Source organism: Clarias gariepinus, chromosome 4 (assembly GCF_024256425.1).
Source record: "Clarias gariepinus isolate MV-2021 ecotype Netherlands chromosome 4, CGAR_prim_01v2, whole genome shotgun sequence".
In the NCBI taxonomy this organism is placed as follows: domain Eukaryota; kingdom Metazoa; phylum Chordata; class Actinopteri; order Siluriformes; family Clariidae; genus Clarias; species Clarias gariepinus.
The window spans coordinates 10,289,395-10,299,307 of NC_071103.1; positions in this window are offsets into that span (position 1 = coordinate 10,289,395).

Sequence of the window (9,913 nt, forward strand, 5' to 3'; positions counted from 1 at the left end):
CTGAGTGGCGCTATATAACTACAAACTGATGCCTCATTTCTTATGGCTCTGTCAGAGTCAATCATTCAGTAACAGTAAATTTCCAGAACAGGTAAAAACAGGTACATCTGTATGAATAAATTGATATGATGAGCTATTGATCAGTGACTTATGTAAACGACTCATGCCTTAGTTCATTCTCTGCAGGATTAATGAGACGCACTCCTTTAGCACGTAGTAGCGGATAAAATCATGTGAAACACTGTAGTTAAACGAATTCATAATCACAGTACTAAAATTACAGTAGAAATTTAGAATTCAAATTAATTCAAATCTTATTAGGATCAAATTTAAGCAAAATAAATGTTAACATTTAGATTTTATCACGTGTAATTAGAAAAGAAGCATGTAGGGTTTCGTATCATCTTATTTCTTGTGTTCTTTAAATTTATAGTAGATTTATTAACTGAAATAAATGACCATAAAATCATAACATTGTCAGGACGTTCTACTGCGTCAGAAGATGTCGGTCATTTAGCCCCACTTCTATTTTTGCGTTATTATAAAAATGAAATGCAGTAGGCTGTTATGATCCGTAACGTGTTCGACCCATGTTGCACGGGCGGCACCATAAAGCACGGACACGAGGTGAGGTCTTACGGGAAAAGGGGTAATTTATTTATGTAAAATGGGGAAGGAAAGGGTTAAAGGCGGGAGAATGGAAACAAAGGGAAGGGGATAAAGGTTGTGCATGTGCAGTTCCGGGGGCTGTGCCACACTGGCATGCGGGCACACAGCTGACGATAAGTGACGGTGGGCGGAGTGGCAAAATAGAGCACGCAGAGGCAGCGCTCCTGCACGCTACCTCAGGACGGCACTTCTCCCGTTGTCGATGGCCGGCACGAGTCCTCGCAGACGTAAAAACTTAACACAAACGTCCTCGTAGCCTTTTCCTTTTCGGCAGCGGGGCTGCGAAGGCGCTGCGTTGCGCTGTACCACCACTGGCAAACCCTTATAAAATACAATTAAACATTAAACGAATTTACAAAACTTTGTGTGCGGTTACAGGTAAGTGCTGATTCTACGAATTAAAATAAAGAGGAGGATCAGGATGCTCAACATCCCAGAGACCAAACCCCATTTAAATTAAATTAACAAATATTGTAAATAAATAACAATAGCCGACGTTTGGAAAAGCATTTTTATTTAGATAAAAAAAAATAATCCTGCATCTGTTTTAGGTGTTCCAGCTGCCACTGTTCTTATGGCTCTGTCAGAGTCAATCATTCGGTAACAGTAAATTTCCAGAACAGGTAAAAACAGGTACATCTGTATGAATAAATTGATATGATGAGCTATTGATCAGTGACTTATGTAAACGACTCAGTTTAGATGTAAGTAAATGGAAAGAAAGTAAAATGGCTGCGCTGTTTGGGGGAGGGACGTGCTAATAATTTGGTCTGCTGTGTGTGTGTGTGTGAGAGAGAGAGAGGTGTCGCGGTCTTACATAATCATGAAAAGTCGTGGGTTAACAGTGAAACAGAGGCTCAGCTGAAAAATGTTAGGCACATCAGTCACTTAACCCCAAATAAAAGGTATTTCTAAGTGTTATGATATAGTTGTAAAATAACAGATGTACAAACAGGGCACACTGAATACTAAACCTAAACCAGGCACAAGGATTAATAAACCAAGATAGCCCCATACCGTTTTTTTTTTTTTTTTTAAATACCAAAGAATATTGTGTATGGACTGATTAAAACAATGCAATTTATGCTATCATAAGAAAAATCTCAATTTCTTCCATTCTAAGGATTCAAAAAGGTAACAATGTCAATCTAGAATCCAGAAGATTAAAATTACACAAGAGGTTTTTAAAGTGGGGAGAGGTGCATTTCAGTTTCTCTGAATGTATAGGTGAGAACAGCTGATTCACACCTGAGGAGGGTGAATAATTTGCATTTGAATGTTGTCTGGCATTGTAAAGCACACACAGTGACACTAAGGGTTCGTCCACACGAAGCCGGTGCGTTCCCTATCCGATCATTTTTTTTTTCGTGAACACGGCGTCGTCTCAAAAATATCTGCATACACACGAAACCACTGAAAACGGTGTAGTATATATGCCAGACTAGTATGGGGCGCTGTAATTCTGCCATAGAGATACACTATACATGGAGAAGAAGACTTTGAGCATGCGCATAACCTTCACGCTGTATACGAACCAAGATGGTGTTGTCCATTATCGCTTGTTGCTCATAACAGTTGAATAGAAGCAATAGATTTTGCTGTAATAAAGCTAGTAGGCTTTGTAGCAACACGAACACAATCATGTTGTCCGCCATTATTGTTGTTGCTGTTACGTGTGACGCAGCCGACACGTGATGTGATGAAATCATCGTTTCACAAAATATACAGATTGGCCAAACACACGAAGACACAAGGGTGGCGTTTTCAGATTTATCTACTTTGGGACCCGGTTTTAAAAAATAGCGATTTCAGTCTCCTAAAACGCCGGATCCGTGTGGACGAAACGCCAATACGATAAAAAATGTATACGTATACAGCAAAACGCGTCACCGTGTGGACAGGCCTTAAAAAAACAACCTAGGATTAATAGGAATAAAAGCAATGATTATACTGCATAAATATTATTTAGCACAACAAAAATTCCTCAGCGCTCGGGAAAACTTTGTGTACGGTTGAGCGCTAATTAAGCTATAGGAAATTAAAGAGGAGGATTTTTATTTAGACTATAAAAAATTAACCTGCGTTTATTTTAGGCGTGCCAGCTGCCACTTTTTATTTAAAAGTTTTCAATACAAATCTTATAATGCCCACATGACATGACGGAATTAGGCACGGCTGGTGAGCTATCCTTGCTAATGATCCCGGGCTTGAACTCCGTGCTATAAAATACTTGGGCAGCCCCGCTCCTTCGCCTAACAAGTGAGCGAGGAGCGATATTGATTTGGGATGCACGCCGTGACAGGCTGAAAAAACAGATGAGGACTCATCTTATATTAATATAACTAAAAAAAACTATATAATAAAACTATATAAGACTACATAGCCTTTATAAGACTCAACTTTTATTTAAGCGTACTGACAATAACAAAAAAAAACTTTATGATTTTGTAAATGTTTGAAAGCAAATAAGCTGCGCTGTTCTGTATTGTTTTTGGTGAACTTAAGCGCGTCAGAAAATGAACGTTTTTTAAAATGTTCAGAATGTGCTTGCTGTTTTCCCGACGCGTTCATAATCATTAGTCTACTTCTGCCGGTGCGCTCTGGAAATCTTCATGCATGCGGTTTAACGCTGATTTAAACTACGTAGTAAATTAAAGAGGGGGATGACGATGCCGAATCGAAGTCCTGAGCCCAAACCTCATTTAAATTAAATTAACAAATATTATAACTAAACAAACAATAGCCGGCGTTTAGAAAACGTTTATAAATTCTTTCCGACATGAGTTGGCCCGGTGTTATGCGCAGAGCGCCGGGAGATTTCCTGAAGCTCAGAAATCACTGGGCATTTTTTCTAAATAGACGCTATCTTTAATAACTGATGGAGGTTTTGAGCTGTATACACACGCATTCCTGTCTCAACAACTATTAAAACTACACCTGTGACACAATAACAGTAATATTTCAAACATTTTGCAGGCTGCCATTTGGAGAAACGAAAGAATAATTAATAAACCAGTTGTTGGGTCAAAATAACCCAACCAGGTGTTCATTTGTAAATGACCCACTACATCTCATATGACTCAACATGAGCAACACAACAATGTGTTTAAAGTACCTGAAATAACCCAGAACTTAAATAACAATAAACAGATACGGAGATACGCCATATAACCGTTTATACTTTGTACAAATTAAATTGTCAGCTAGTGAACTTGATCTAAACAACATTTAACAAATGTTTTTTACTCATTATTGTACAGTACATATCAATAGCTCTGGTTCAGATTTTTTATGTTTGTTGTGTAAAGTACTCATGTGGAAATTACCATCACTATTGTACTTACTGTGACGAGTGAAACAGTAAGTGTTTTGGCCAACAATGCTATAACACTCAAACAGCTCCAAGCTAACATTGTCAATAACCATGTCAGTTTTAACGATATCCATCAGGTCTCAATATCAACACTGGCACGCATCCTAAATAAAAAAAACATATTCAAATGAAGCTAATTTATAGAGTGTCTTAGCGCAATTCCGAAAGGGTGAAACGACTGAGGCATGATTATGCAGAGGTATGTATTCACTTTAGCAGTGTGCCCTTGCATACTGTCTCATAATCTTTTACTGTACTGTAATATGTATACTACATCTTCACTGAACTACACAATTTTGCCTGACACTGTTCTTCAGGTAGTTTTACGAATGGATGGAGAGGAGATCCAGCATGAGTTCATTTACGTAGATGAGGCTGGGTTCAACCTGAAGAGAACACGAAGGAGAGGAAGAAACGTCATTGGCCACAGGGCTATAGTCAATGTCCCAGGGCAACGTGGGGAAATATAACACTCTGTGCAGCCATTACACAGAATAGGGTCCTCCACTGCCATGCCCATATGGGCCCTTACAACACAGCACTCATACTTACAGTCTTGAACCAACTGCACAACATAACAATACATTGTTGTCTGGGACAATGTGTCTTTCCACCGCTATGCTCTGGTTCAGAACTGGTTTCAGCAACATCCACATTTCACCGTCCTATATCTTCCACCATACTCTCAATTCCTCAACCCTATAGAAGAGTTTTTCTCGGCATGGCGGTGGAAGGTATATGATCTCCCTCTCCAGGCTGAGGTACCCCTCATCCAAGCCATGGGGGAGGCCTGTGACCAGATGGAGGTAGCAGCAATACAAGGATGGATTTGTCATTCAAGACGTTTCTTTTCAAGGTGTCTTGCTAATGACAACATTGCCTGCAATGTTGATGAAATTCTCTGGCCAGATCCAGCTAGGCAAAGAGACAATGTCTAGTGTTTTTTATTTTTTTGTAACAGTAAACTTACAGTACAATACGTAAAGTGACATGTTGTTACAGTTTTTTCTGATTGCTTAAGCACATTTTTTGTAACTGTTGGCTATTTTTGCTAAACTCTACACACAAATAAGAAAACCTTTCACCCAATTATCAAAACATTGTATTTCTCTTGCAAAAGCAAACACAGCTAGATTAACTCTTCACACCTTCATAAAAATGGTGTTTTCGTATCAAACAGTACACACAAGCCATCATCTACTAAGCACACAATGTGCCAAGTACAGATGTCAATTTGAGGTCATACTTTTGTCATAGTGTCATGTAAACAAACAAGGATCGAAATCTAGTATTGGTGTTTATTCACATTCATCAAAACCAAGACAAAGTCAGAACACAAAATAGTAATTTCACAAAAAAAAAGGGAAAAAAAAAAGACAATCAGCTTACATTATGTCGTCTTCCTGGGTCCGGCCACAAAATTTCGTCCACATCACATCACATATCCTCCAGTCCAAGGAACCGGGAAAATATCTCCTTGAATGCCGTATCCAGGCCTGACATGATGCCTGGTCAATATCTCCACATCCCTACTCTATTGCCTGTAAAAGGGCTACCTGTTGATGAGGATGGGATTTAAGAATGGAGAGTATGGAGGGAGTTTGAGTGCCATTAAGGATGGGTGGTCTGTATACCAGTTGCGGACCAAAGCAGCCCTATGGAAACTAACATTGTCCCATATGATGAGATATCGTGTATGCTCTGGTCTCTGAACAGTAATAATGTCATGTAAGGTGTCCAGGAATGCAATAATGTGTGCAGTGTTGTATGGGCCTACGGTTGCATGATGGTGAACAACACCATTTTGGCTTATAGCTGCACACATGGTTATGTTACCACCACGTTGTCCTGGGACATTGATGATGGCACGGTGTCCAATAATGTTCCTGCCACGTCTCCTGGTTTTACTGAGGTTGAAACCGGCCTCATCTACAAAAAGTAGCTCATGTCCCATGGCATCTGCTTCTAGTTCCATCACTCTCTGGACAAGACAAAACAAATGCAACACATCAGGCCCATGCACAGCACTACAGTATGCACTTCTAAATTCAGAACCAATGACACTATAGCTTACCTGCACATAGTCATATCGCAGTTGCTTTACACGTTCTGTGTTTCTCTCGAAGGGAACTCTGTAAATTTGCTTCATTCTTTTTCTGTGGCGCGCAAGTACACGACTTAGTGCAGAAATGCATGCACTGTGTATTTTTGGAAAGATGGTGTCATTTTCAATTATGCGCTGCTGTATTTCGCACAGTCTTATTGCATTATTGGCAATCACCATGTTCACTATATGGGTCTCTTGCTCTGGAGTGAACATTCTTCCTCTGCCCCCAACATCTGCACGTCTAGCAATTCTGTAAAGAAAAAATTTCAGTTTTTTGCATGTATGGTACTGTTGTGTTTCTCATTAGAGTATGGCAGTGCTACAAAGTACTTACCGATTCTCATTTCAAAATGTCCTAATGATGCATAAATAATGCTTCAAATTAGGCTGAACCCATTGGCCAGCTACCCTCATGGTCATCCCATGGTTGATGACATGGTCCACTATTGTAGCTCTGATGTCATCAGTTATTCTATTTCTCACTCTTCTTACCCTTCCTCTTTCCCCTCCTCGTCCTCTTCTTGCTCCTACTTGTCCTCTTCCTCCAACTTCTTTACCTCCACGTCCTCTCCCTCGGCCTCCTCGGCCTCCTCTGATTCTCACTCTTACTCTTACTGCTCCTTCCATTGTACTCCACATAGACAGCTTATATGGTTTTATGCCTAGAAAGAGTACATCAGATGCAGTATTTGCTTTAAGGATGCTGGCGGAGAAGTACAGAGAAGGTAACAGGGAGTTGCATTGTGTCTTTTTAGATTTAGAGAAAGCGTATGACAGGGTGCCAAGAGAGGAGCTGTGGTATTGTATGAGGAAGTCTGGAGTGGCAGAGAAGTATGTTAGAGTGGTGCAGGACATGTATGAGAGCTGTAAGACAGTGGTAAGATGTGCTGTAGGTGTGACAGAAGAGTTTAAGGTGGAGGTGGGTCTGCATCAAGGATCGGCTCTAAGCCCCTTTTTATTTGCTCTGGTGATGGACAGGATAAAAGATGAGGTAAGACAGGAGTCCCCATGGGATATGATGTTTGCAGATGACATTGTGCTCTGTAGCGAGAGCAGGGAACAGGTGGAGGAAAATTTGGAGAGGTGGAGGTATGCTCTGGAAAGCAGAGGAATGAAGGTTAGCCGCAGCAAGACGGAATACATGTGTGTAAATGAGAGGGACCCAGAAGGAACGGTGAGGCTACAGGGAGCAGAGGTAAAGAAGGTGCAGGATTTTAAGTACTTGGGGTCAACGGTCCAGAGCAACGGAGAGTGTGGAAAGGAGGTGAAGAGGCGGGTACAGGCAGGTTGGAATGGGCGGAGAAAAGTGTCAGGTGTGTTGTGCGATAAAAGAGTATCAGCGAGAATGAAAGGAAAGGTGTACAGGACAGTGGTGAGACCAGCGATGCTCTACGGCTTAGAGACAGTGGCGCTGAAGAAAAGATAGGGGGCAGAGTTGGAGGTAGCAGAGCTGAAGATGTTGAGGTTCTCTTTGGGAGTGACAAGGATGGATAGGATTAAGAATGAGTTTATCAGAGGGACAACCCACGTTAGATGTTTTGGAGATAAAGTCAGAGAGGCCAGATTGAGGTGGTTTGGACATGTTCAGAGGAGAGATTGTGAATATATCGGTAGAAGGATGCTGAGGTAGGAGGTCTAGAGGAAGACCAAAGAGGAGATTTATGGATGCAGTAAGAGAGTACATGAAGTTAGTAGGTGTGAGAGAAGAGGATGCAGAGGATAGGGTTAGATGGAGGCAGATGATTCGCTGTGGCGACCCCTGAAAGGGAACAGCCGAAAGACAAAGAAGAAGAATGTGTGTGGAGCTAAGAAGAGAGGAGGAATCAGAGGAATCAGTTGAAAAAATGCTATTTATTAGAAATGTAAAAGCATTTCACTGTTGTAACTGTAAAGTAAAGACAATTCCTGCAAAAAAATTGTGTAGTTTCAGTTGAAACCCAGTGCTACGATTATCCTTCAAGTGTGTGGAATGTGCGGCCTCTGAGTTACAGATAAGCTATAAATATTACAGGTGGATGCTCTACCGCTTGTTATTGGATTCTGAGCTACAGTGGGATGCGTAAGTTTGGGCACCCTTGTCAATTTTCATGATTTTCCTGTATAAATCGTTAGTTGTTACGATAAAAAATTTTTAGTTAAATATGTCTTATAGGAGACACACAGTGATATTTGAGAAGTGAAACGAAGTTTATAGGATTTACAGAAAGTGTGCAAAAATTGTTTAAACAAAATTAGGCAGGTGCATAAATTTAGGCACCACAAAAAATTAATTAACTCAATATTTAGTAGATCCTCCTTTTGCAGAAATAACAGCCTCTAAACGCTTGCTATAGGTTCCAATGAGAGTCTGGATTCTGGTTGAAGGTATTTTGGACCATTCCGCTTTACAAAACATCTCTAGTTCATTCAGGTTTGATGGCTTCTGAGCATAGAAAGCTCTCTTTAACTCACGCCACAGATTTACAATCATATTCAGGTCTGGGGACTGAGATGGCCATTCCAGAACGTTGTACTTGTTCCTTTGCATGAATGCCTTAGTAGATTTTGAGCAGTGTTTAGAGTCGGTATCTTGTTGAAAGATCCAGCCCCGGTGCAGCTACAGCTTTGTCACTGATTCCTGGACATTGGTCTCCAGAATCTGCTAATATTGAGGGGAATCCATGCGTCCCACAACTTTGATAAGATTCCCAGTCTCTGCACTGGCCACACAGCCCCACAGCATGATGAAAGCACCACCATATTTTACTTTAGGTAGCAGGTGTTTTTCTTGGAATGCTGTGTTCTTTTTTCTCCATGCATAATGTCCCTTGTTACAGTATGCCCAAATAACTCAATTTTAATTTCATCAGTACACAGCACCTTATTCCAAAATTAAGCTGGCTTGTCCAAATGTGCTTAAGCATACCTTGTTTTGAGACCCCCAAGTTGCTACATTTTCAGAGAATTTTCAAAGAGGAGGGAAACTTACAATTGCTTCCCTTAAATACTCTTTCTCATAATAGGATTCACCTGTGTATGGAGGTCAGGAGTCACTGAGCTTACCAAGCCAATTTAAGTTCCAATAAAATGACAACAGTGCCCAAAATTATGCACCTGCCTAATCTTGTTTAAACACTTATTGCACACTCTCTGTAAATCCTGAAGTTTCCCTTCTTAAATATCACTGTGCATGTCTCCGATATGATATATTTACCTGATTTTTTTTAATCGTAACAACCAACGATTTATACAGCTAACAACTAACGATTTATAAATTATGAAGATTAACAAGGGTGCCCAAACTTAGGCATCCCACTGTATAAACACGCCTAACAACTCTACTGAGAAGCAGGTGCATTCAGAGAGTGCATGCTCAGAGATATTGTCAGAGCCATCCTCCATCCCATGGTGTCCCGTTGCCATAGCACTGCTTCACACCACACAAACACAGACACTCACAAAGACGTTATCGTGGAAAAATTAAGGCTAGGAGTTAGATGTAACAGTGTAGATATGACTTTGAGCTACATGTGTGTGAAATTTAGTATATTTAGCAGAAAACTTGGTTGCAATTATGAATAAGAGTATATAGTGCTTTCCATACAAACCAAATTCCTTTCTATTACGGTGGACCAACAGAAAAGTAAAAGGTTTTTTGATGTTCATATTGTGGAGGTCATTTGACAGAGGACTCTGACTCCTTTCTGGAGCTTTAAGACCTTTACTGCATTGGATCATGTGTAGGTTTTACTGTATAATTATTTTTTTTTATCTTTTTTCTATAT